The sequence below is a fragment of the Hydractinia symbiolongicarpus genome, chromosome 2 (genome assembly GCF_029227915.1).
Source record: "Hydractinia symbiolongicarpus strain clone_291-10 chromosome 2, HSymV2.1, whole genome shotgun sequence".
Classification (NCBI taxonomy): domain Eukaryota; kingdom Metazoa; phylum Cnidaria; class Hydrozoa; order Anthoathecata; family Hydractiniidae; genus Hydractinia; species Hydractinia symbiolongicarpus.
This window is the reverse complement of record NC_079876.1, coordinates 29,691,970-29,714,360: the sequence shown is the minus strand read 5'-3', so window position 1 is coordinate 29,714,360 and position 22,391 is coordinate 29,691,970. Positions and strand designations below refer to the sequence as shown.

Genomic DNA, 22,391 nt, shown 5'->3' with positions numbered 1-22,391 from the left:
TATTTAACTGGCCGGAAACAAAGAGTTAAAATAAACAACTCATTTAGTACGTTACTGGACATCTTATTTGGTGTGCCACAAGGGTCTATTTTAGGCCCACTACTCTTCAACGTTTTCCTGATAGATTTATATCTGATAACGATTGAAACTGATATAGCTAGCTACACAGATGACAACACCCCATATACGTATGGGTCTGATAAAAATCAAGTTGTAGAAGACCTTGAAAAAACAGCAAAAAGAATGTTTATATGGTTTGCTGAAAACGGTATGAAAGCCAATGAAGCAAAGAGCCATCTTCTTTCTAGCTTACCACTTGATACAAAAGCTGTCGTTGGAGACACGTACATTGAAAACAGTGACCAACAGAAACTGTTAGGAATAAAAATTGATCGGAAATTAAAATTTGATTTGCATGTAACGGACTTATGTCAAAAAACCAGCCAAAAACTACATGCGTTAGCGCGTGTTGCACCTTACATGGATACTCAAAAAAGAAGAGTTACTATGAAGGCTTTTGTTACCTCTCAATTCAGTTACTGTCCTTTGATATGGATGTTCCACAATAGAACATTGAATAACAGAATTAATAATCTGCATGTAAGAGCACTTCGAATAATCTATTGTGACCATTCATCAACATTTAAGGAACTGTTACATAGAGATAAATCAAAAACGATACACGAAAAAAATCTTGAAACACTAGCTATAGAAATATATAAAGCTAAAAACAAACTCTCACCTGATATAATAAGTGATATTTTTCTGTTCCGTAGTAGCACTTATAATTTGAGAAATGAAAGAGAACTTTGCTATCGCACAGCAAAAACGTCTACTTATGGCACTGAAACTATCTCAAATTTTGCGCCAAAATTGTGGCAGATGATACCATCAAATATAAAAACATCTGAAACGTTACAAGAGTTTAAGTCAAAAATTAAGAAATGGAATCCAGAAAGTTGCCCTTGTAGGTTGTGCAAACCGTATATTAATGGATTAGGCTTTATTTGACAGGCAGACTTTTATTTAGTATTTATAGCATTTTGCGATTTGTTTTTGTTGTGTTTTTTTTCCCGAATTTTCTGGCATACCACTTCCTTGCAATATATAGGATCTCAAATATAAAAGCTATAGTCTAACCATCCTTTATCTCAGGATGATGGTATGCAAAGCAAAGAAGTCAAATTAACTAAATTAATTGCCTTCTTCATTTACTTTAATTAGCGACTTTTCCCGAGAAGCTAGAATTTTTTTTTTTTTTTTTACACGTCAATGTAAAAGAAATTGTTAATAATATAATAATAATAAAAAAATTGAGGGATGCTTGGAGAGTTTTAACCGTGGAGGTGTGTTAACATGATACGTTGTGGTGAAGTATCGCACATGGCGAAATGAAATAGCACCAATAATTCTACAAGCCGTTATTTCACGATGCGCAATTATGCCTTTCATATCTCAAAATTTCATACTCAAAATCCCAAATATTACTATCACTTTTTGGAGCTCCATTCCTTTTGTTGAGCTATGAAAATGGAAAATTATTAAAAAATCTGAAGTTCGTCAAATGGTAATGCTCTTGGGCGATTTAGAATACTAAGGTTCATTTCACGTACCTTTTTCAAACTCAAGTAACCTAATTAACCTGAATATTCAACAAGGGTGGCCGAGTGGTTAAGGCGTTGGACATAACCTCCAATGAACGTTTCTCCGAGTGGGTTCGAACCCCATCTCTGTTATTAGCCAAGTTAACGTTTTTGATAAGATGATTGAAGGATGCTTGGAGCATTTAAACGTGGAAATGTGTATACCATGACACGTTGTTGCGAAGTACCGAACTTGGAGAGGTAGAATAGCTGCAATAGTTGTCCCAGCCGTTATTTCGCAATGCGCAATTATTCCTTCCATATCTCAAATTTTCAAACTCACAATCCCAAATATTACCATTTTTTTTTTGCAGTTCCAATCAATTTGTTGAATTATCAAAACGGCAAATTATTAAAGAAATAAGAAGATCGACAGATGTTAATGCTCTTGTGCGATTTAAAATACTAAGGTTCATTGCCAGTACTTCTTCCAAGTTCAAGTAACCTTATTTACCTGAATATTCAACCAGGCTGGCCGAGTGGTTAAGGCGTTGGACTTAAGCTCCAATGAACGTTTCTCCGAGTGGGTTCGAACCCCATCTCTGTTATTAGCTAGGTTAACGTTTTTGATAAGATGATTGAAGGATGCTTGGAGAATTTAAACGTGGAAATGTGTTTGCCATGACACGTTGTTGCGAAGTATCGAACTTGGAGAGGTAGAGTAGCTGCAATAGTTGTACCAGCCGTTATATCACGATACGCAATTACTCATTCCATGTCACCAAATTTCAAATTCAAAATCTCAAAGATTACATCTCTTTTTGCAGTTCCAGGCAATTTAATGAATTATCAAAGCTGCAAATTATTAAAGAAATAAGAAGGTCGACAGATGTTAATGCTCTTACACGATTTAGAATATTTAGGTTCATTCCCAGTACTTTTTCCAATATTCCAAATATTACCATACTTTTTGCAGTTCCAGTCAATTTGTTGAATTATCAAAACGGCAAATTATTAAAGAAATAAGAAGATCGACAGATGTTAATGCTCTTGCGCGATTTAAAATAATAAGATTCATTGCCAGTACTTTTTCCAAGTTCAAGTAACCTTATTAACTTGAAATTTCAACCAGGTTGGCCGAGTGGTTAAGGCGTTGGACTTAAGTTCCAATGGACTATTGTCCGTATGGGTTCGAACCTCACCTCTGGTATTAGCTAGGCTAACCTGTGTGATAAGAAGATTGAGGGATGCTTGGAGGGTTTTGCCGTGGAAATGCGTTAACATGACACGTTGTGTTGAATTATCCCACATGGCAAAATAGAATAGCCCCAATAGTTCTACCAGCCGTTACTTCACGATGCGCAATAATGCCTTCCATATCTCAAACATTCAAACTCCAAATCCCAAATATTACCATCCTTTTTTGCAGCTCCATTCATTTTGTTGAGCTATCACAATGGAAAATTATTACAAAATCTGAAGTTCGTCAAATGGTAATGCTCTTGGGCGATTTGGAAATACTATGGTTCATTTCCCGTACCCTTTCCAAATTCAAGTAACCTTATGAACCTGAATGTTCAACCAGGGTGGCCGAGTGGTGAAGGCGTTAGACTTAAGTTCCAATGGTCTATTGTCCGCATGGGTTCAAACACCACCTCTGGTATTAGCTAGGCTAACCTGTGTGATAAGAAGATTGAGGGATGCTTGGAGAGTTTAAACCGTGGAAATGTGTTAACATGATACGTTGTGTTGAATTATCCCACAAGGCAAAATAGAATAGCCCCAATAATTTTACCAGCCGTTACTTCACGATACGCAATAATGCCTTCCATATTTGAAACTTTCAAACTCAAAATCCCAAATATTACCATCCCATTTTGCAGTTCCATTCATTTTGTTGAGTTATCAAAAGGGCAATCTATTAAAAAATCTGAAAGTCGTCAAATGGTAGTGCTCTTGCACGATTTAGAATACTAAGGTTCATTGCCAGTACGTTTTCCAAGTTCAAGTAACCTTGGTAACCTGAAATTTCAACCAGGGTGGCCGAGTGGTTAAGGCGTTTGACTTAAGTTCCAATGGACTATTGTCCGCATGGGTTCGAACCCCACCTCTGGTATTAGCTAGGCTAACCTGTGTGATAAGAAGATTGAGGGATACTTGGAGAGTTTTAACCGTGGAAATGTGTTAACATGATACGTTGCGTTGAATTATACCACAGGGCAAAATAGAATAGCCCCAATAATTCTACGAGCCGTTACTTCACGATACGCAATAATGCCTTCCATATCTGAAACTTTCAAACTCAAAGTCCCAAGTTTTACCGTCCCATTTTGCAGTTCCATTCATTTTGTTGAGTTATCAAAAGGGCAAATTATTGAAAAATCTGAAGGTCGTCAAATGGTGGTGCTCTTGCGCAATTTAGAATACTAAGGTTCATTACCAGTACGTTTTCCAAGTTCAAATAACCTTGGTAACCTGAAATTTCAACCAGGGTGGCCGAGTGGTTAAGGCGTTGGACTTAACTTCCAATGGACTATTGTCCGTATGGGTTCGAACCCCACCTCCGGTATTAGCTAGGCTAACCTGTGTGATAAGAAGATTGAGGAATGCTTGGAGAGTTTTAACCGTGGAAATGTGTTAACATCATACGTTGTGTTGAATTATCCCACAGGGCAAAATAGAATAGCCCCAATAATTCTACCAGCCGTTACTTCACGATACGCAATAATGCCTTCCATATCTGAAACTTTCAAACTCAAAATCCGAAGTATTACCATCCCATTTTGCAGTTCCAGTCATTTTGTTGAGTTATCAAAAGGGCAAATTATTGAAAAATCTGAAGGTCGTCAAATGGTAGTGCTCTTGCACGATTTAGAATACTAAGGTTCATTGCCAGTACGTTTTCCAAGTTCAAGTAACCTTGGTAATCTGAAATATTTCAACCAGGGTGGCCGAGTGGTTAAGACGTTGGACTTAAGTTCCAATGGACTATTGTCCGCGTGGGTTCGAACACCACCTCTGGTATTAGCTAGGCTAACCTGTGTGATAAGAAGATTGAGGGAGGCTTGTAGAGTTTTAATCGTGGAAATGTGTTTGCCATGACACGTTGTGGCGAAGTATCGAACTTGGAGAGGTAGAACAGCTGCAATAGTTGTACCAGCTGTTATTTCACAATGCGCAATTATTCCTTCCATGTCTCAATCTTTCAAACTCAAAATCACAGATATTACCATACTTTTTTGCAGTTCCAGTCAATCTGTTGAGTTATCAAAACGGCAAATTATTGAAAAGTCTGAAGGTCGTCAAATGGTAATGCTCTTGCGCGATTTAAAATAATAAGATTCATTGCCAGTACTTTTTCCAAGTTCAAGTAACCTTATTAACTTGAAAGTTCAGCCGGGGTGGCCGAGTGGTTAAGGCGTTGGACTTAAGTTCCATTGGACGATTGTCCGGGTGGGTTCGAACCCCACCTCTGGTATTAGCTAGGTTTATCTGGGTGATAAGATGATTGAAGGATGCTTGGAGAATTTACACGTGGAAATGTGTTTGCCATGTCACGTTCTGGCGAAGTATCGAACCTGGAAAAATAGAACAGCTGCAATAGTTGTTCCAGCCGTTATTTCACAATGCGCAATTATTCCTTCCATATCTCAAATTTTCAAACTCAAAATCCCAAATATTACCATACTTTTTTGCAGTTTCAGTCATATTGTTGAATTATCAAAAGGGCAAGTTATTAAAGAAATAAGAAGATCGACAGATGTTAATGCTCCTGCGCGATTTAAAATACTAAGGTTCATTCCCAGTAGTTTTTCCAAGATCAAGTAACCTTATTAACCTCAAATTTCAACCAGGGTGGCCGAGTGGTTAAGGCGTTGGACTTAAGTTCCAATGGACTATTGTCCGCATGGGTTCGAACCCCACCTCTGGTATTAGCTAGGTTAACCTGTGTGATAAGAAGATTGAGGGATGCTTGGAGAGTTTTAACCGTGGAAATGTGTTAACATGATACGTTCCGTTGAATTATCCCACAGGGCAAAATAGAATAGCCCCAATAATTTTACCAGCCGTTAATTCACGATACGCAATAATGCCTTCCATATCTGAAACTTTCAAACTCAAAATCCCAAATATTACCATCCCATTTTGCAGTTCCATTCATTTTGTTGAGTTACCAAAAGGACAAATTATTGAAAAATCTGAAGTTTGTCAAATGGTAGTGCTCTTGCGCGATTTAGAATACTAAGGTTCATTTCCCGTACCCTTTCCAAATTCAAGTAACCTTATTAACCTGAATGTTCAACCAGGGTGGCCGAGTGGTTAAGGCGTTGGACTTAAGTTCCAATGGACGATTGTCCGCGTGGGTTCGAACCCCATCTCTGGTATTAGCTAGGCTAACCTGTGTGATAAGAAGATTGAGGGATGCTTGTAGAGTTTTAATCGTGAAAATGTGTGTGCCATGACAAGTTGTGGCGAAGTATCGAACTTGGAGAGGTAGAACAGCTGCAATAGTTGTACCAGCCGTTATTTTACAATGCGCAATTATTCCTTCCATGTCTTAAATTTTTAAACTCAAAATCACAGATATTACCATACTTGTTTGCAGTTCCAGTCAATCTGTTGAGTTATCAAAACGGCAAATAATTGAAAAGTCTGAAGGTCGTCAAATGGTAATGCTCTTGCGCGATTTAAAATAATAAGATTGATTGCCAGTATGTTTTCCAAGTTCAAGTAGCCTTGGTAACCTGAAATTTCAACAAGGGTGGCCGAGTGGTTAAGACGTTGGACTAAAGTTCCAATGGACTATTGTCCGCATGGGTTCGAACCCCACCTCTGGTATTAGCTAGGTTAACCTGTGTGATAAGAAGATTGAGGGATGCTTGGAGTGTTTTAACCGTGGAAATGTGTTAACATAATACGTTCCGTTGAATTATCCCACAGGGCAAAATAGAATAGCCCCAATAATTTTACCAGCCGTTACTTCACGATACGCAATAATGCCTTCCATATCTGAAACTTTCAAACTCAAAATCCCAAATATTACCATCCCATTTTGCAGTTCCATTCATTTTGTTGAGTTACCAAAAGGACAAATTATTGAAAAATCTGAAGTTTGTCAAATGGTAGTGCTCTTGCGCGATTTAGAATACTAAGGTTCATTTCCCGTACCCTTTCCAAATTCAAGTAACCTTATTAACCTGAATGTTCAACCAGGGTGGCCGAGTGGTTAAGGCGTTGGACTTAAGTTCCAATGGACGATTGTCCGCGTGGGTTCGAACCCCATCTCTGGTATTAGCTAGGCTAACCTGTGTGATAAGAAGATTGAGGGATGCTTGTAGAGTTTTAATCGTGAGAATGTGTGTGCCATGACACGTTGTGGCGAAGTATCGAACTTGGAGAGGTAGAACAGCTGCAATAGTTGTACCAGCCGTTATTTTACAATGCGCAATTATTCCTTCCATGTCTTAAATTTTTAAACTCAAAATCACAGATATTACCATACTTGTTTGCAGTTCCAGTCAATCTGTTGAGTTATCAAAACGGCAAATAATTGAAAAGTCTGAAGGTCGTCAAATGGTAATGCTCTTGCGCGATTTAAAATAATAAGATTCATTGCCAGTATGTTTTCCAAGTTCAAGTAGCCTTGGTAACCTGAAATTTCAACCAGGGTGGCCGAGTGGTTAAGGCGTTGGACTAAAGTTCGAATGGACTATTGTCCGCATGGGTTCGAACCCCACCTCTGGTATTAGCTAGGTTAACCTGTGTGATAAGAAGATTGAGGGATACTTGGAGAGTTTTAACCGTGGAAATGTGTTAACATGATACGTTGCGTTGAATTATCCCACAGGGCAAAATAGAGTAGCCCCAATAATTTTACCAGCCGTTACTTCACGATACGCAATAATGCCTTCCATATCTGAAACTTTCAAACTCAAAATCCCAAGTATTACCGTCCCATTTTACAGTTCCATTCATTTTGTTGAGCTATCAAAAGGGCAAGTTATTGGAAAATCTGAAGATCTTCAAATGGTAGTGCTCTTGCACGATTTAGAATACCAAGGTTCATTGCCAGTATGTTTTCCAAGTTCAAGTAGCCTTGGTAACCTGAAATTTCAACCAGGGTGACCGAGTGGTTAAGGCGTTGGACTTAAGTTCCAATGGACGATTGTCCGCGTGGGTTCGAACCCTACCTCTGGTATTAGCTAGGTTTATCTTGGTGATAAGATGATTGAAGGATGCTTGGAGAATTTACACGTGGAAATGTGTTTGCCATGACACGTTCTGGCGAAGGATCGAACCTGGAAAAATAGAACAGCTGCAATAGTTGTACCAGCCGTTATTTCACAATGCGCAATTATTCCTTCCATATCTCAAATTTTCAAACTCAAAATCCCAAATATTACCATACTTTTTTGCAGTTCCAGTCAATTTGTTGAATTATCAAAACGGCAAATTATTAAAGAAATAAGAAGATCGACAGATGTTAATGCTCTTGCGCGATTTTAAATACTAAGGTTCATTCCCAGTAGTTTTTCCAAGATCAAGTAACCTTATTAACCTGAAATTTCAATTAGGGTGGCCGAGTGGTTAAGACGTTGGACTTAAGTTCCAATGGACTATTGTCCGCATGGGTTCGAACCCCACCTGTGGTGTTAGCTAGGCTAACCTGCGTGATAAGAAGAGTGAGGGATGCTTGGAGAGTTTTAACCGTGGAAATGTGTTAACATGATACGTTGTGTTGAATTCTCCCACAGGGCGAAATAGAATAGCCCCAATAATTCTACCAGCCGTTACTTCATGATACGCAATAATGCCTTTCATATCTGAAACTTTCAAACTCAAAATCCCAAATATTACCATCCCATTTTGCAGTTCCATTCATTTTGTTGAGTTATCAAAAGGGCAAATGATTGAAAAATCTGAAGGTCGTCAAATGGTAGTGCTCTTGCACGATTTAGAATACTAAGGTTCATTGCCAGTACGTTTTCCAAGTTCAAGTAACCTTGGTAACCTGAAAATTCAGCCAGGGTGGCCTAGTGGTTAAGGCGTTGGCCTTAAGTTCCAATGGACGATTGTCCGCGTGGGTTCGAACCCCACCTCTGGTATTAGCTAGGTTTATCTGGGTGATAAGATGATTGAAGGATGCTTGGAGAAATTAAACGTGGAAATGTGTTTGCCATGACACGTTTAGGCGAAGTATCGAACCTGGAGAAATAGAACAGCTTTAATAGTTGTACCAGCCGTTACTTCACGATGCGCAATAATGCCTTCCATATCTCAAACATTCAAACTCCAAATCCCAAATATTACCATCCTTTTTTGCAGCTCCATTCACTTTGTTGAGCTATTAAAATAGAAAATTATTAAAAAATCTGAAATTGGTCAAATGGTAATGCTCTTGGGCGATTTAGAATACTAAGGTTCATTTCCCGTACCCTTTCCAAATTCAAGTAACCTTATTAACCTGAATGTTCAACCAGGGTGGCCGAAGGGTTAAGGCGTTGAACTTAAGTTCCAATGGACGATTGTCCGCGTAAGTTTGAACCCAACTCTGGTATTAGCTAGGCTAACCTGTGTGATAAGAAGATTGAGGGATGCTTGTAGAGTTTTAATCGTGAAAATGTGTTTCCCATGCCACGTTGTGGCGAAGTATCGAACTTGGAGAGGTAGAACAGCTGCAATAGTTGTACAAGCCGTTATTTCACAATGCGCAAATATTCCTTCCATGTCTCAAACTTTCAAACTCAAAATCACAGATATTACCATACTTGTTTGCAGTTCCAGTCAATCTGTTGAGTTATCAAAACGGCAAAAAATTGAAAAGTCTGAAGGTCGTCAAATGGTAATGCTCTTGCGCGATTCCGGTATTAGCTAGGTTTATCTGGGTGATAAGATGATTGAAGGATGCTTGGAGAATTTAAACGTGGAAATGTGTTTGCCATGACACGTTCTGGCGAAGTATCGAACCTGGAGAAATAGAACAGCTGCAATAGTTGTACCAGCCGTTATTTCCCAATGTGCAATTATTCCCTCCATATCTCAAATTTTCAAACTCAAAATCCTAAATATTACCATACTTTTTTGCAGTTCCAGTCAATTTGTTGAATTATCAAAACGGCAAAATATTAAAGAAATAAAAAGATCGACAGATGTAAATGCTCTTGCACGATTTCAAATACTGAGGTTCATTGCCAGTACGTTTTCCAAGTTCAAGCAACCTTGGTAACCTGAAATTTCAACCAGGGTGGCCGAGTGGTTAAGGCGTTGGACTTAAGTTCCAATGGACTATTATCCGCATGGGTTCGAACACCACCTCTGGTATTACCTAGGCTAACCTGTGTGATATGAAGTTTGAGGGATGCTTGGAAGGTTTTGCCGTGGAAATGCGTTAACATGACACGTTGTGTTGAATTATCCCACATGGCGAAATAGAAAAGCCCCAATAGTTCTACTAGCCGTTACTTTACGATGCGCAATAATGCCTTCCATATCTCAAACATTCAAACTCCAAATCCCAAATATTACCATCCCATTTTGCAGTTCCATTCATTTTGTTGAGTTATCAGAAGGGCAAATTATTGAAAAATCTGAAGGTCGTCAAATGGTAGTGCTCTTGCGCGATTTAGATTACTAAGGTTCATTGCGAGTACGTTTTCAAAGTTCAAGTAACCTTGGTAACCTGAAATTTCAACCAGGGTGGCCGAGTGGTTAAGGCGTTGGACTTAAGTTCCAATGGACGATTGTCTGCGAGGGTTCAAACCCCACCTCTGGTATTAGCTAGGCTAACCTGTGTGATAAGAAGATTGAGGGATGCTTGGAGAGTTTTAACCGTGGAAATGTGTTAACATGATACGTTGTGATGAATTATCCCACAGGGCAAAATAGAATAGCCCCAATAATTCTACCAGCCGTTACTTCACGATACGCAATAATGTCTTCCATATCTGAAACTTTCAAACTCAAAATCCTAAATATTACCATCCCATTTTGCAGTTCCATTCATTTTGTTGAGTTATCAAAAGGGCAAATTATTGAAAAATCTGAAGGTCGTCAAATGGTAGTGCTCTTGCGCGATTTAGAATACTGAGGTTCATTGCCAGTACGTTTTCCAAGTTCAAGCAACCTTGGTAACCTGAAATTTCAACCAGGGTGGCCGAGTGGTTAAGGCGTTGGACTTAAGTTCCAATGGACGATTGTCCGCGTGGGTTCGAACCCCACCTCTGGTATTAGCTAGGCTAACCTGTGTGATAAGAAGATTGAGGGATGCTTGGAGAGTTTTAACCGTGGAAATGTGTTAATATGATACGTTGTGATGAATTATCCCACAGGGCAAAATAGAATAGCCCCAATAATTCTACCAGCCGTTACTTCACGATACGCAATAATGTCTTCCATATCTGAAGCTTTCAAACTCAAAATCCTAAATATTACCATCCCATTTTGCAGTTCCATTCATTTTGTTGAGTTATCAAAAGGGCAAATTATTGAAAAATCTGAAGGTCGTCAAATGGTAGTGCTCTTGCGCGATTTAGAATACTGAGGTTCATTGCCAGTACGTTTTCCAAGTTCAAGCAACCTTGGTAACCTGAAATTTCATCCAGGGTGGCCGAGTGGTTAAGGCGTTGGACTTAAGTTCCAATGGATGATTGTCCGCGTGGGTTCGAACCCCACCTCTGGTATTAGCTAGGCTAACCTGTGTGATAAGAAGATTGAGGGATGCTTGGAGAGTTTTAACCGTGGAAATGTGTTAACATGATACGTTGTTATGAATTATCCCACAGGGCAAAATAGAATAGCCCCAATAATTCTACCAGCAGTTACTTCACGATACGCAATAATGCCTTCCATATCTGAAACTTTCAAACTCAAAATCCTAAATATTACCATCCCATTTTGCAGTTCCATTCATTTTGTTGAGTTATCAAAAGGGCAAATTATTGAAAAATCTGAAGGTCGTCAAATGGTAGTGCTCTTGCGCGATTTAGAATACTGTGGTTCATTGCCAGTACGTTTTCCAAGTTCAAGCAACCTTGGTAACCTGAAATTTCAACCAGGGTGTCCGAGTGGTTAAGGCGTTGGACTTAAGTTCCAATGGACGATTGTCCGCGTGGGTTCGAACCCCACCTCTGGTATTAGCTAGGCTAACCTGTGTGATAAGAAGATTGAGGGATGCTTGTAGAGTTTTATTCGTGGAAATGTGTTTGCCATGACACGTTGTGGCGAAGTATCGAACTTGGAGAGGTAGAACAGCTGCAATAGTTGTACCAGCCGTTATTTTACAATGCGCAATTATTCCTTCCAAGTCTCAAATTTTCAAACTCAAAATCACAGATATTACCATACTTGTTTGCAGTTCCAGTCAATCTGTTGAGTTATCAAAACGGCAAATAATTAAAAAGTATGAAGGTCGTCAAATGGTAATGCGCTTGCGCAATTCCGGTATTAGCTAGGTTTATCTGGGTGATAAGATGATTGAAGGATGCTTGGAGAATTTAAACGTGGAAATGTGTTTGCCATGACACGTTCTGGCGAAGTATCGAACCTGGAGAAATAGAACAGCTGCAATAGTTGTACCAGCCGTTATTTCCCAATGTGCAATTATTCCCTCCATATCTCAAATTTTCAAACTCAAAATCCTAAATATTACCATACTTTTTTGCAGTTCCAGTCAATTTGTTGAATTATCAAAACGGCAAAATATTAAAGAAATAAAAAGATCGACAGATGTAAATGCTCTTGCACGATTTCAAATACTGAGGTTCATTGCCAGTACGTTTTCCAAGTTCAAGCAACCTTGGTAACCTGAAATTTCAACCAGGGTGGCCGAGTGGTTAAGGCGTTGGACTTAAGTTCCAATGGACTATTATCCGCATGGGTTCGAACACCACCTCTGGTATTACCTAGGCTAACCTGTGTGATATGAAGTTTGAGGGATGCTTGGAAGGTTTTGCCGTGGAAATGCGTTAACATGACACGTTGTGTTGAATTATCCCACATGGCGAAATAGAAAAGCCCCAATAGTTCTACTAGCCGTTACTTTACGATGCGCAATAATGCCTTCCATATCTCAAACATTCAAACTCCAAATCCCAAATATTACCATCCCATTTTGCAGTTCCATTCATTTTGTTGAGTTATCAGAAGGGCAAATTATTGAAAAATCTGAAGGTCGTCAAATGGTAGTGCTCTTGCGCGATTTAGATTACTAAGGTTCATTGCGAGTACGTTTTCAAAGTTCAAGTAACCTTGGTAACCTGAAATTTCAACCAGGGTGGCCGAGTGGTTAAGGCGTTGGACTTAAGTTCCAATGGACGATTGTCTGCGAGGGTTCAAACCCCACCTCTGGTATTAGCTAGGCTAACCTGTGTGATAAGAAGATTGAGGGATGCTTGGAGAGTTTTAACCGTGGAAATGTGTTAACATGATACGTTGTGATGAATTATCCCACAGGGCAAAATAGAATAGCCCCAATAATTCTACCAGCCGTTACTTCACGATACGCAATAATGTCTTCCATATCTGAAACTTTCAAACTCAAAATCCTAAATATTACCATCCCATTTTGCAGTTCCATTCATTTTGTTGAGTTATCAAAAGGGCAAATTATTGAAAAATCTGAAGGTCGTCAAATGGTAGTGCTCTTGCGCGATTTAGAATACTGAGGTTCATTGCCAGTACGTTTTCCAAGTTCAAGCAACCTTGGTAACCTGAAATTTCAACCAGGGTGGCCGAGTGGTTAAGGCGTTGGACTTAAGTTCCAATGGACGATTGTCCGCGTGGGTTCGAACCCCACCTCTGGTATTAGCTAGGCTAACCTGTGTGATAAGAAGATTGAGGGATGCTTGGAGAGTTTTAACCGTGGAAATGTGTTAATATGATACGTTGTGATGAATTATCCCACAGGGCAAAATAGAATAGCCCCAATAATTCTACCAGCCGTTACTTCACGATACGCAATAATGTCTTCCATATCTGAAGCTTTCAACTCAAAATCCTAAATATTACCATCCCATTTTGCAGTTCCATTCATTTTGTTGAGTTATCAAAAGGGCAAATTATTGAAAAATCTGAAGGTCGTCAAATGGTAGTGCTCTTGCGCGATTTAGAATACTGAGGTTCATTGCCAGTACGTTTTCCAAGTTCAAGCAACCTTGGTAACCTGAAATTTCATCCAGGGTGGCCGAGTGGTTAAGGCGTTGGACTTAAGTTCCAATGGATGATTGTCCGCGTGGGTTCGAACCCCACCTCTGGTATTAGCTAGGCTAACCTGTGTGATAAGAAGATTGAGGGATGCTTGGAGAGTTTTAACCGTGGAAATGTGTTAACATGATACGTTGTTATGAATTATCCCACAGGGCAAAATAGAATAGCCCCAATAATTCTACCAGCAGTTACTTCACGATACGCAATAATGCCTTCCATATCTGAAACTTTCAAACTCAAAATCCTAAATATTACCATCCCATTTTGCAGTTCCATTCATTTTGTTGAGTTATCAAAAGGGCAAATTATTGAAAAATCTGAAGGTCGTCAAATGGTAGTGCTCTTGCGCGATTTAGAATACTGTGGTTCATTGCCAGTACGTTTTCCAAGTTCAAGCAACCTTGGTAACCTGAAATTTCAACCAGGGTGTCCGAGTGGTTAAGGCGTTGGACTTAAGTTCCAATGGACGATTGTCCGCGTGGGTTCGAACCCCACCTCTGGTATTAGCTAGGCTAACCTGTGTGATAAGAAGATTGAGGGATGCTTGTAGAGTTTTATTCGTGGAAATGTGTTTGCCATGACACGTTGTGGCGAAGTATCGAACTTGGAGAGGTAGAACAGCTGCAATAGTTGTACCAGCCGTTATTTTACAATGCGCAATTATTCCTTCCAAGTCTCAAATTTTCAAACTCAAAATCACAGATATTACCATACTTGTTTGCAGTTCCAGTCAATCTGTTGAGTTATCAAAACGGCAAATAATTAAAAAGTATGAAGGTCGTCAAATGGTAATGCGCTTGCGCAATTCCGGTATTAGCTAGGTTTATCTGGGTGATAAGATGATTGAAGGATGCTTGGAGAATTTAAACGTGGAAATGTGTTTGCCATGACACGTTCTGGCGAAGTATCGAACCTGGAGAAATAGAACAGCTGCAATAGTTGTACCAGCCGTTATTTCACAATGCGCAATTATTCCTTCCATATCTCAAATTTTCAAACCCAAAATCCCAAATATTACCATACTTTTTTGCAGTTCCAATCAAATTGTTGAATTATCAAAACGGCAAATTATTAAAGAAATAAGAAGATCGACAGATGTTAATGCTTTTGCACGATTTAAATTACTAAGGTTCATTCCCAGTACTTTTTCCGAGATCAAGTAACCTTATTAACCTGAATATTCAACCAGGGTGGCCGAGTGGATAAGGTGTTGGACTTAACTTCCATTAGACGCTTGTCCGAGTGGGTTCGAACACCACCTCTGTTATTAGCTAGATTGACGTTTTTCATAAGATGATTGAAGGATGCTTGGAGAATTTAAACGTGGAAGTGTGTTTACCATGACTCGTTGTGGCAAAGTATCGAACTTGGAGAGGTAGAATAGCTGCAATAGTTGTACCAGCCGTTCTTTCACAATGCGGAATTATTCCTTCCATATCTCAAATTTTCAAACTCAAAATCCCAAGTATTACCATACTTTTTTGCAGTTCCAGTCAATTTGTTGAATTATCAAAACGGCAAATTATTTAAGAAATAAGAATATCGACAGATGTTGATGCTCTTACACGATTTAGAATGTTAAGGCTCATTGCCAGTACTTTCTCCAAGTTCAAGTAACCTTGGTAACCTGAAGTTTCAACCAGGGTGGCCGAGTGTTAGGGCGTTGGACTTAAGTTCCAATGGACTATTGTCCGCATGGGTTCGAACCCCACCTCTGGTATTAGATAGGTTAATCTGGGTGATAAGATGATTGAAGGATGCTTGGAGAATTTAAACGTGGAAATGTGTTTGCCATGACACCTTGTGGCGAAGTATCAAATCTGGAGAAATATAATAGCTGCAATAGTTGTACCAGCCGATATTTCTCAATGCGCAATTATTCCTTCCATATCTCAAAATTTCAAACTCACAATCCCAAATATTACCATAACTTTTTGCAGTTCCAATCAATTTGTTGAATTATCAAAACGGCAAATTATTAAAGAAATAAGAAGATCGTCAAATGTTAATGCTCTTGCGGTATTTGAAATACTAAGGTTCATTGCCAGTACTTTTTCTAAGTTCAAATAAACTTATTAACCTGAAATTTCAACCAGGGGGGCCGAGTCGTTAAGGCGTTGGACTTAAGTTCCAATGGACGATTGTCCGCGTGGGTTTGAACCTAACCTCTGGTATTAGCTAGTCTAACCTGTCTGATAAGAAGACTGAGGGATGCTTGGAGAGCTTTAACCGTGGAAATGTGTTAACACGATACGTTATGGTGAAATATCGCACATAGCGAAAATGGAAAAACACCAATAATTCAACAAACCGTTATTTCACGATGCGCAATTATTCCTTCCGTATCTCAAAATTTCAAATTCAAAGTCCCAATTTGTTGAATTATGAAAGCGGCAAATTATTAAAGAGATAAGAAAGTCGACAGATGTCAATGCTCTTACACGGTTTAGAATACTAAGATTCATTGCCAGTACTTTTTCCAAGTTTAAGAAACCTTATTAACCTGAATATTCAACGAGGGTGGCCGAGTGGATAAGGTGTTGGACTTAAGTTCCAATGGACGCTTGTCCGAGTGGGTTAGAACACCACCTCTGTTATTAGCTTGGTTAACGTTTTTGATAAGATGATTGAAGGATGCTTGGAGAATTTAAACGTGGAAGTGTGTTTACCGTGACTCGTTGTGGCAAAGTATCGAACTTGGAGAGGTAGAATAGCTGCAATAGTTGTACCAGCCGTTCTTTCACAATGCGCAATTATTCCTTCCATATCTCAAATATTCAAAATCAAAATCCCAAGTATTACCATAATTTTTTGCAGTTCCAGTCAATTTGTTGAATTATCATAACGGCAAATTATTTAAGAAATAAGAAGATCGACAGATGTTGATGCTCTTACACGATTTAGAATGTTAAGGCTCATTGCCAGTACTTTCTCCAAGTTCAAGTAACCTTGGTAACCTGAAGTTTCAACCAAGGTGGCCGAGTGGTTAAGGCGTTGGACTTAAGTTCCAATGGACTATTGTCCGCATGGGTTCGAACCCCACCTCTGGTATTAGATAGGTTAATCTGGGTGATAAGATGATTGAAGGATGCTTGGAGAATTTAAACGTGGAAATGTGTTTGCCATGACACCTTGTGGCGAAGTATCAAATCTGGAGAAATATAATAGCTGCAATAGTTGCACCAGCCGATATTTCTCAATGCGCAATTATTCCTTCCATATCTCAAAATTTCAAACTCACAATCCCTAATATTACCATAACTTTTTGCAGTTCCAGTCAATTTGTTGAATTATCAAAACGGCAAATTATCAAAGAAATAAGAAGATCGTCAAATGTTAATGCTCTTGCACGATTTAAAATACTAAGGTTCATTGCCAGTACTTTTTCCAAGGTAAAATAACCTTATTAACCTGAAATTACAACCAGGGGGGCCGAGTCGTTAAGGCGTTGGATTTAAGTTCCAATGGACGATTGTCCGCGTGGGTTTGAACCTAACCTCTGGTATTAGCTAGTCTAACCTGTCTGATAAGAAGATTGAGGGATGCTTGGAGAGTTTTAACCGTGGGAATGTCTTAACACGATACGTTGTGGTGAAATATCGCACATGGCAAAAATGGAAAACACCAATAATTCTACAAACCGTTACTTCACGATACGCAATAATGTCTTCCATATCTGAAACTTTCAAACTCAAAATCCTAAATATTACCATCCCATTTTGCAGTTCCATTCATTTTGTTGAGTTATCAAAAGGGCAAATTATTGAAAAATCTGAAGGCCGTCAAATGGTAGTGCTCTTGCGCGATTTAGAATACTGAGGTTCATTGCCAGTACGTTTTCCAAGTTCAAGCAACCTTGGTAACCTGAAATTTCAACCAGGGTGGCCAAGTGGTTAAGGCGTTGGACTTAAGTTCCAATGGACGATTGTCCGCGTGTGTTCGAACCCCACCTCTGGTATTAGCTAGGCTAACCTGTGTGATAAGAAGATTGAGGGATGCTTGGAGAGTTTTAACCGTGGAAACGTGTTAACATGATACGTTGTGATGAATTATCCCACAGGGCAAAATAGAATAGCCCCAATAATTCTACCAGCAGTTACTTCATTATACGCAATAATGCCTTCCATATCTGAAACTTTCAAACTCAAAATCCTAAATATTACCATCCCATTTTGCAGTTCCATTCATTTTATTGAGTTATCAAAAGGGCAAATTATTGAAAAATCTGAAGGTCGTCAAACGGTAGTGCTCTTGCGCAATTTAGAATACTGTGGTTCATTGCCAGTACGTTTTCCAAGTTCAAGCAACCTTGGTAACCTGAAATTTCAACCAGGGTGGCCGAGTGGTTAAGGCGTTGGACTTAAGTTCCAATGGACGATTGTCTGCGTGGGTTCGAACCCCACCTCTGGTATTAGCTAGGCTAACCTGTGTGATAAGAAGATTGAGGGATGCTTGCAGAGTTTTATTCGTGGAAATGTGTTTGCCATGACACGTTGTGGCGAAGTATCGAACTTGGAGAGGTAGAACAGCTGCAATAGTTGTACCAGTCGTTATTTTACAATGCGCAATTATTCCTTCCATGTCTCAAATTTTTAAACTCAAAATCACAGATATTACCATACTTGTTTGCAGTTCCAGTCAATCTGTTGAGTTATCAAAACGGCAAATAATTGAAAAGTATAAAGGTCGTCAAATGGTAATGCTCTTGCGCAATTCCGGTATTAGCTAGGTTTATCTGGGTGATAAGATGATTGAAGGATGCTTGGAGAATTTAAACGTGGAAATGTGTTTGCCATGACACGTTCTGGCGAAGTATCGAACCTGGAGAAATAGAACAGCTGCAATAGTTGTACCAGCCGTTATTTCACAATGCGCAATTATTCCTTCCATATCTCAAATTTTCAAACCCAAAATCCCAAATATTACCATACTTTTTTGCAGTTCCAGTCAATTTGTTGAATTATCAAAACGGCAAATTATTAAAGAAATAAGAAGATCGACAGATGTTAATGCTTTTGCACGATTTAAAATACTAAGGTTCATTCCCAGTACTTTTTCCGAGATCAAGTAACCTTATTAACCTGAATATTCAACCAGCGTGGCCGAGTGGATAAGGTGTTGGACTTAACTTCCATTAGACGCTTGTCCGAGTGGGTTCGAACACCACCTCTGTTATTAGCTAGGTTAACGTTTTTGATAAGATGATTGAAGGATGCTTGGAGAATTTAAACGTGGAAGTGTGTTTACCATGACTCGTTGTGGCAAAGTATCGAACTTGGAGAGGTAGAATAGCTGCAATAGTTGTACCAGCCGTTCTTTCACAATGCGCAATTATTCCTTCCATATCTCAAATTTTCAAACTCAAAATACCAAGTATTACCATACTTTTTTGCAGTTCCAGTCAATTTGTTAAATTATCAAAACGGCAAATTATTTAAGAAATAAGAAGATCGACAGATGTTGATGCTCTTACACGATTTAGAATGTTAAGGCTCATTGCCAGTACTTTCTCCAAGTTCAAGTAACCTTGGTAACCTGAAGTTTCAACCAGGGTGACCGAGTGGTTAAGGCGTTGGACTTAAGTTCCAATGGACTATTGTCCGAGTGGGTTCGAACCCCACCTCTGGTATTAGATAGGTTAATCTGGGTGATAAGATGATTGAAGGATGCTTGGAGAATTTAAACGTGGGAATGTGTTTGCCATGACACCTTGTGGCGAAGTATCAAATCTGGAGAAATATAATAGCTGCAATAGTTGTACCAGCCGATATTTCTCAATGCGCAATTATTCCTTCCATATCTCAAAATTTCAAACTCACAATCCCAAATATTACCATAACTTTTTGCAGTTCCAGTCAATTTGTTGAATTATCAAAACGGCAAATTATTAAAGAAATAAGAAGATCGTCAAATGTTAATGCTCTTGCGCTATTTAAAATACTAAGGTTCATTGCCAGTACTTTTTCTAAGTTCAAATAACCTTATTAACCTGAAATTGCAACCAGGGGGGTCGAGTCGTTAAGGCGTTGGACTTAAGTTCCAATGGACGATTGTCCGCGTGGGTTTGAACCTAACCTCTGGTATTAGCTAGTCTAACCTGTCTGATAAGAAGACTGAGGGATGCTTGGAGAGCTTTAACCGTGGGAATGTGTTAACACGATACGTTGTGGTGAAATATCGCACATAGCGAAAATGGAAAAACACCAATAATTCAACAAACCGTTATTTCACGATGCGCAATTATTCCTTCCGTATCTCAAAATTTCAAATTCAAAGTCCCAATTTGTTGAATTATGAAAGCGGCAAATTATTAAAGAGATAAGAAAGTCGACAGATGTCAATGCTCTTACACGGTTTAGAATACTAAGATTCATTGCCAGTACTTTTTCCAAGTTTAAGTAACCTTATTAACCTGAATATTCAACGAGGGTGGCCGAGTGGATAAGGTGTTGGACTTAAGTTCCAATGGACGCTTGTCCGAGTGGGTTAGAACACCACCTCTGTTATTAGCTTGGTTAACGTTTTTGATAAGATGATTGAAGGATGCTTGGAGAATTTAAACGTGGAAGTGTGTTTACCGTGACTCGTTGTGGCAAAGTATCGAACTTGGAGAGGTAGAATAGCTGCAATAGTTGTACCAGCCGTTCTTTCACAATGCGCAATTATTCCTTCCATATCTCAAATTTTCAAACTCAAAATCCCAAGTATTACCGTACTTTTTTGCAGTTCCAGTCAATTTGTTGAATTATCATAACGGCAAATTATTTAAGAAATAAGAAGATCGACAGATGTTGATGCTCTTACACGATTTAGAATGTTAAGGCTCATTGCCAGTACTTTCTCCAAGTTCAAGTAACCTTGGTAACCTGAAGTTTCAACCAAGGTGGCCGAGTGGTTAAGGCGTTGGACTTAAGTTCCAATGGACTCTTGTCGGCATGGGTTCGAGCCCCACCTCTGGTATTAGATAGGCTAATCTGGGTGAAAAGATGATTGAAAGATGCTTGGAGAATTTAAACGTGGAAATGTGTTTGCCATGACACCTTGTGGCGAAGTATCAAATCTGGAGAAATATAATAGCTGCAATAGTTGTACCAGCCGATATTTCTCAATGCGCAATTATTCCTTCCATATCTCAAAATTTCAAACTCACAATCCCTAATATTACCATAACTTTTTGCAGTTCCAGTCAATTTGTTGAATTATCAAAACGGCAAATTATCAAAGAAATAGGAAGATCGTCAAATGTTAATGCTCTTGCGCGATTTAAACTACTAAAGTTCATTGCCAGTACTTTTTCCAAGTTAAAATAACCTTATTAACCTGAAATTTCAACCAGGGGGGCCGAGTCGTTAAGGCGTTGGATTTAAGTTCCAATGGAAGATTGTCCGCGTGGGTTTGAACCTAACCTCTGGTATTAGCTAGTCTAACCTGTCTGATAAGAAGATTGAGGGATGCTTGGAGAGTTTTAACCGTGGGAATGTCTTAACACGATACGTTGTGGTGAAATATCGCATATGGCGAAAATGGAAAAACACCAATAATTCTACAAACCGTTATTTCACGATGCCCAATTATTCCTTTCGTATCTCAAAATTTCAAATTCAAAGTCCCAATTTGTTGAATTATGAAAGCGGCAAATTATTAAAGAGATAAGAAAGTCGACAGATGTCAATGCTCTTACACGATTTAGAATACTAAGATTCATTGCCAGTACTTTTTCCAAGTTTAAGTAACCTTATTAACCTGAATATTCAACCAGGGTGGCCGAGTGGATAAGGTGTTGGACTTAAGTTCCATTGGACGCTTGTCCGAGTGGGTTCGTACACCACCTCTGTTATTAGCTAGGTTAACGTTTTTGATAAGATGATTGAAGGATGCTTGGAGAATTTAAACGTGGAAGTGTGTTTGCCATGACTCGTTGTGGCAAAGTATCGAACTTGGAGAGTAGAATAGCTGCAATAGTTGTACCAGCCGTTCTTTCACAATGCGCTATTATTCCTTCCATATCTCAAATTTTCGAACTCAAAATCCCAAGTATTACCATCCTTTTTTGCAGTTTCAGTCAATTTGTTGAATTGTCAAAACGGCAAATTATTTAGGAAATAAAAAGATCGACAGATGTTAATGCTCTTACACGATTTAGAATATTAAGGCTCATTGCCAGTACTTTCTCCAAGTTCAAGTAACCTTGGTAACCTGAAATTTCAAACAGGGTGGCCGAGTGGTTAAGGCGTTGGACTTAAGTCCCAATGGACTATTGTCCGTATGGGTTCGAACCCCACCTCTGGTATTAGCTAGGCTAACCTGTGTGATAAGAAGATTGAGGGATGCTTGGAGGGTTTTGCCGTGGAAATGCGTTAACATGACACGTTGTGTTGAATTATCCCACATGGCAAAATAAAATAGCCCCAATAGTTCTACCAGCCGTTACTTCACGATGCGCAATAATGCCTTCCATATCTCAAACAATCAAACTCCAAATCCCAAATATTACCACCCTTTTTTGCAGCTCCATTCATTTTGTTGAGCTATCAAAATGGAAAATTATTAAAAAATCTGAAGTTCGTCAAATGGTAATGCTCTTGGGCGATTTAGAATACTAAG

General features: G+C 39.0%; 21 non-coding genes across 21 annotated transcripts; all 21 read left to right on the top strand.

The window, feature by feature from the left end:
* The first annotated feature begins 3,616 nt into the window (after positions 1–3,616).
* Trnal-uaa (transfer RNA leucine (anticodon UAA)) lies at positions 3,617–3,699 on the top strand. The gene has a single exon. It is a non-coding gene; the product is annotated as a tRNA-Leu (tRNA).
* Positions 3,700–4,069: 370 nt separating this feature from the next.
* On the top strand, positions 4,070–4,152 carry Trnal-uaa (transfer RNA leucine (anticodon UAA)). Its single transcript has one exon. It is a non-coding gene; the product is annotated as a tRNA-Leu (tRNA).
* A 372-nt stretch (positions 4,153–4,524) lies between these two features.
* Positions 4,525–4,607, top strand: Trnal-uaa (transfer RNA leucine (anticodon UAA)). Its single transcript has one exon. It is a non-coding gene; the product is annotated as a tRNA-Leu (tRNA).
* A 371-nt stretch (positions 4,608–4,978) lies between these two features.
* Trnal-uaa (transfer RNA leucine (anticodon UAA)) lies at positions 4,979–5,061 on the top strand. The gene has a single exon. It is a non-coding gene; the product is annotated as a tRNA-Leu (tRNA).
* Positions 5,062–5,432: 371 nt separating this feature from the next.
* Positions 5,433–5,515, top strand: Trnal-uaa (transfer RNA leucine (anticodon UAA)). Its single transcript has one exon. It is a non-coding gene; the product is annotated as a tRNA-Leu (tRNA).
* A 370-nt stretch (positions 5,516–5,885) lies between these two features.
* On the top strand, positions 5,886–5,968 carry Trnal-uaa (transfer RNA leucine (anticodon UAA)). The gene has a single exon. It is a non-coding gene; the product is annotated as a tRNA-Leu (tRNA).
* Positions 5,969–6,339: 371 nt separating this feature from the next.
* On the top strand, positions 6,340–6,422 carry Trnaf-aaa (transfer RNA phenylalanine (anticodon AAA)). Its single transcript has one exon. It is a non-coding gene; the product is annotated as a tRNA-Phe (tRNA).
* Positions 6,423–6,792: 370 nt separating this feature from the next.
* Trnal-uaa (transfer RNA leucine (anticodon UAA)) lies at positions 6,793–6,875 on the top strand. Its single transcript has one exon. It is a non-coding gene; the product is annotated as a tRNA-Leu (tRNA).
* Positions 6,876–7,246: 371 nt separating this feature from the next.
* Positions 7,247–7,329, top strand: Trnaf-aaa (transfer RNA phenylalanine (anticodon AAA)). Its single transcript has one exon. It is a non-coding gene; the product is annotated as a tRNA-Phe (tRNA).
* A 1,277-nt stretch (positions 7,330–8,606) lies between these two features.
* Trnal-uaa (transfer RNA leucine (anticodon UAA)) lies at positions 8,607–8,689 on the top strand. The gene has a single exon. It is a non-coding gene; the product is annotated as a tRNA-Leu (tRNA).
* A 2,038-nt stretch (positions 8,690–10,727) lies between these two features.
* On the top strand, positions 10,728–10,810 carry Trnal-uaa (transfer RNA leucine (anticodon UAA)). Its single transcript has one exon. It is a non-coding gene; the product is annotated as a tRNA-Leu (tRNA).
* Positions 10,811–11,180: 370 nt separating this feature from the next.
* Positions 11,181–11,263, top strand: Trnal-uaa (transfer RNA leucine (anticodon UAA)). Its single transcript has one exon. It is a non-coding gene; the product is annotated as a tRNA-Leu (tRNA).
* Positions 11,264–11,633: 370 nt separating this feature from the next.
* Positions 11,634–11,716, top strand: Trnal-uaa (transfer RNA leucine (anticodon UAA)). Its single transcript has one exon. It is a non-coding gene; the product is annotated as a tRNA-Leu (tRNA).
* Positions 11,717–13,302: 1,586 nt separating this feature from the next.
* Positions 13,303–13,385, top strand: Trnal-uaa (transfer RNA leucine (anticodon UAA)). Its single transcript has one exon. It is a non-coding gene; the product is annotated as a tRNA-Leu (tRNA).
* Positions 13,386–13,754: 369 nt separating this feature from the next.
* Trnal-uaa (transfer RNA leucine (anticodon UAA)) lies at positions 13,755–13,837 on the top strand. Its single transcript has one exon. It is a non-coding gene; the product is annotated as a tRNA-Leu (tRNA).
* A 370-nt stretch (positions 13,838–14,207) lies between these two features.
* Trnal-uaa (transfer RNA leucine (anticodon UAA)) lies at positions 14,208–14,290 on the top strand. The gene has a single exon. It is a non-coding gene; the product is annotated as a tRNA-Leu (tRNA).
* A 2,465-nt stretch (positions 14,291–16,755) lies between these two features.
* Positions 16,756–16,838, top strand: Trnal-uaa (transfer RNA leucine (anticodon UAA)). Its single transcript has one exon. It is a non-coding gene; the product is annotated as a tRNA-Leu (tRNA).
* Positions 16,839–17,662: 824 nt separating this feature from the next.
* On the top strand, positions 17,663–17,745 carry Trnal-uaa (transfer RNA leucine (anticodon UAA)). Its single transcript has one exon. It is a non-coding gene; the product is annotated as a tRNA-Leu (tRNA).
* Positions 17,746–18,115: 370 nt separating this feature from the next.
* On the top strand, positions 18,116–18,198 carry Trnal-uaa (transfer RNA leucine (anticodon UAA)). Its single transcript has one exon. It is a non-coding gene; the product is annotated as a tRNA-Leu (tRNA).
* A 1,135-nt stretch (positions 18,199–19,333) lies between these two features.
* On the top strand, positions 19,334–19,416 carry Trnal-uaa (transfer RNA leucine (anticodon UAA)). Its single transcript has one exon. It is a non-coding gene; the product is annotated as a tRNA-Leu (tRNA).
* Positions 19,417–20,664: 1,248 nt separating this feature from the next.
* Positions 20,665–20,747, top strand: Trnal-uaa (transfer RNA leucine (anticodon UAA)). Its single transcript has one exon. It is a non-coding gene; the product is annotated as a tRNA-Leu (tRNA).
* The last annotated feature ends 1,644 nt before the right edge of the window (positions 20,748–22,391 follow it).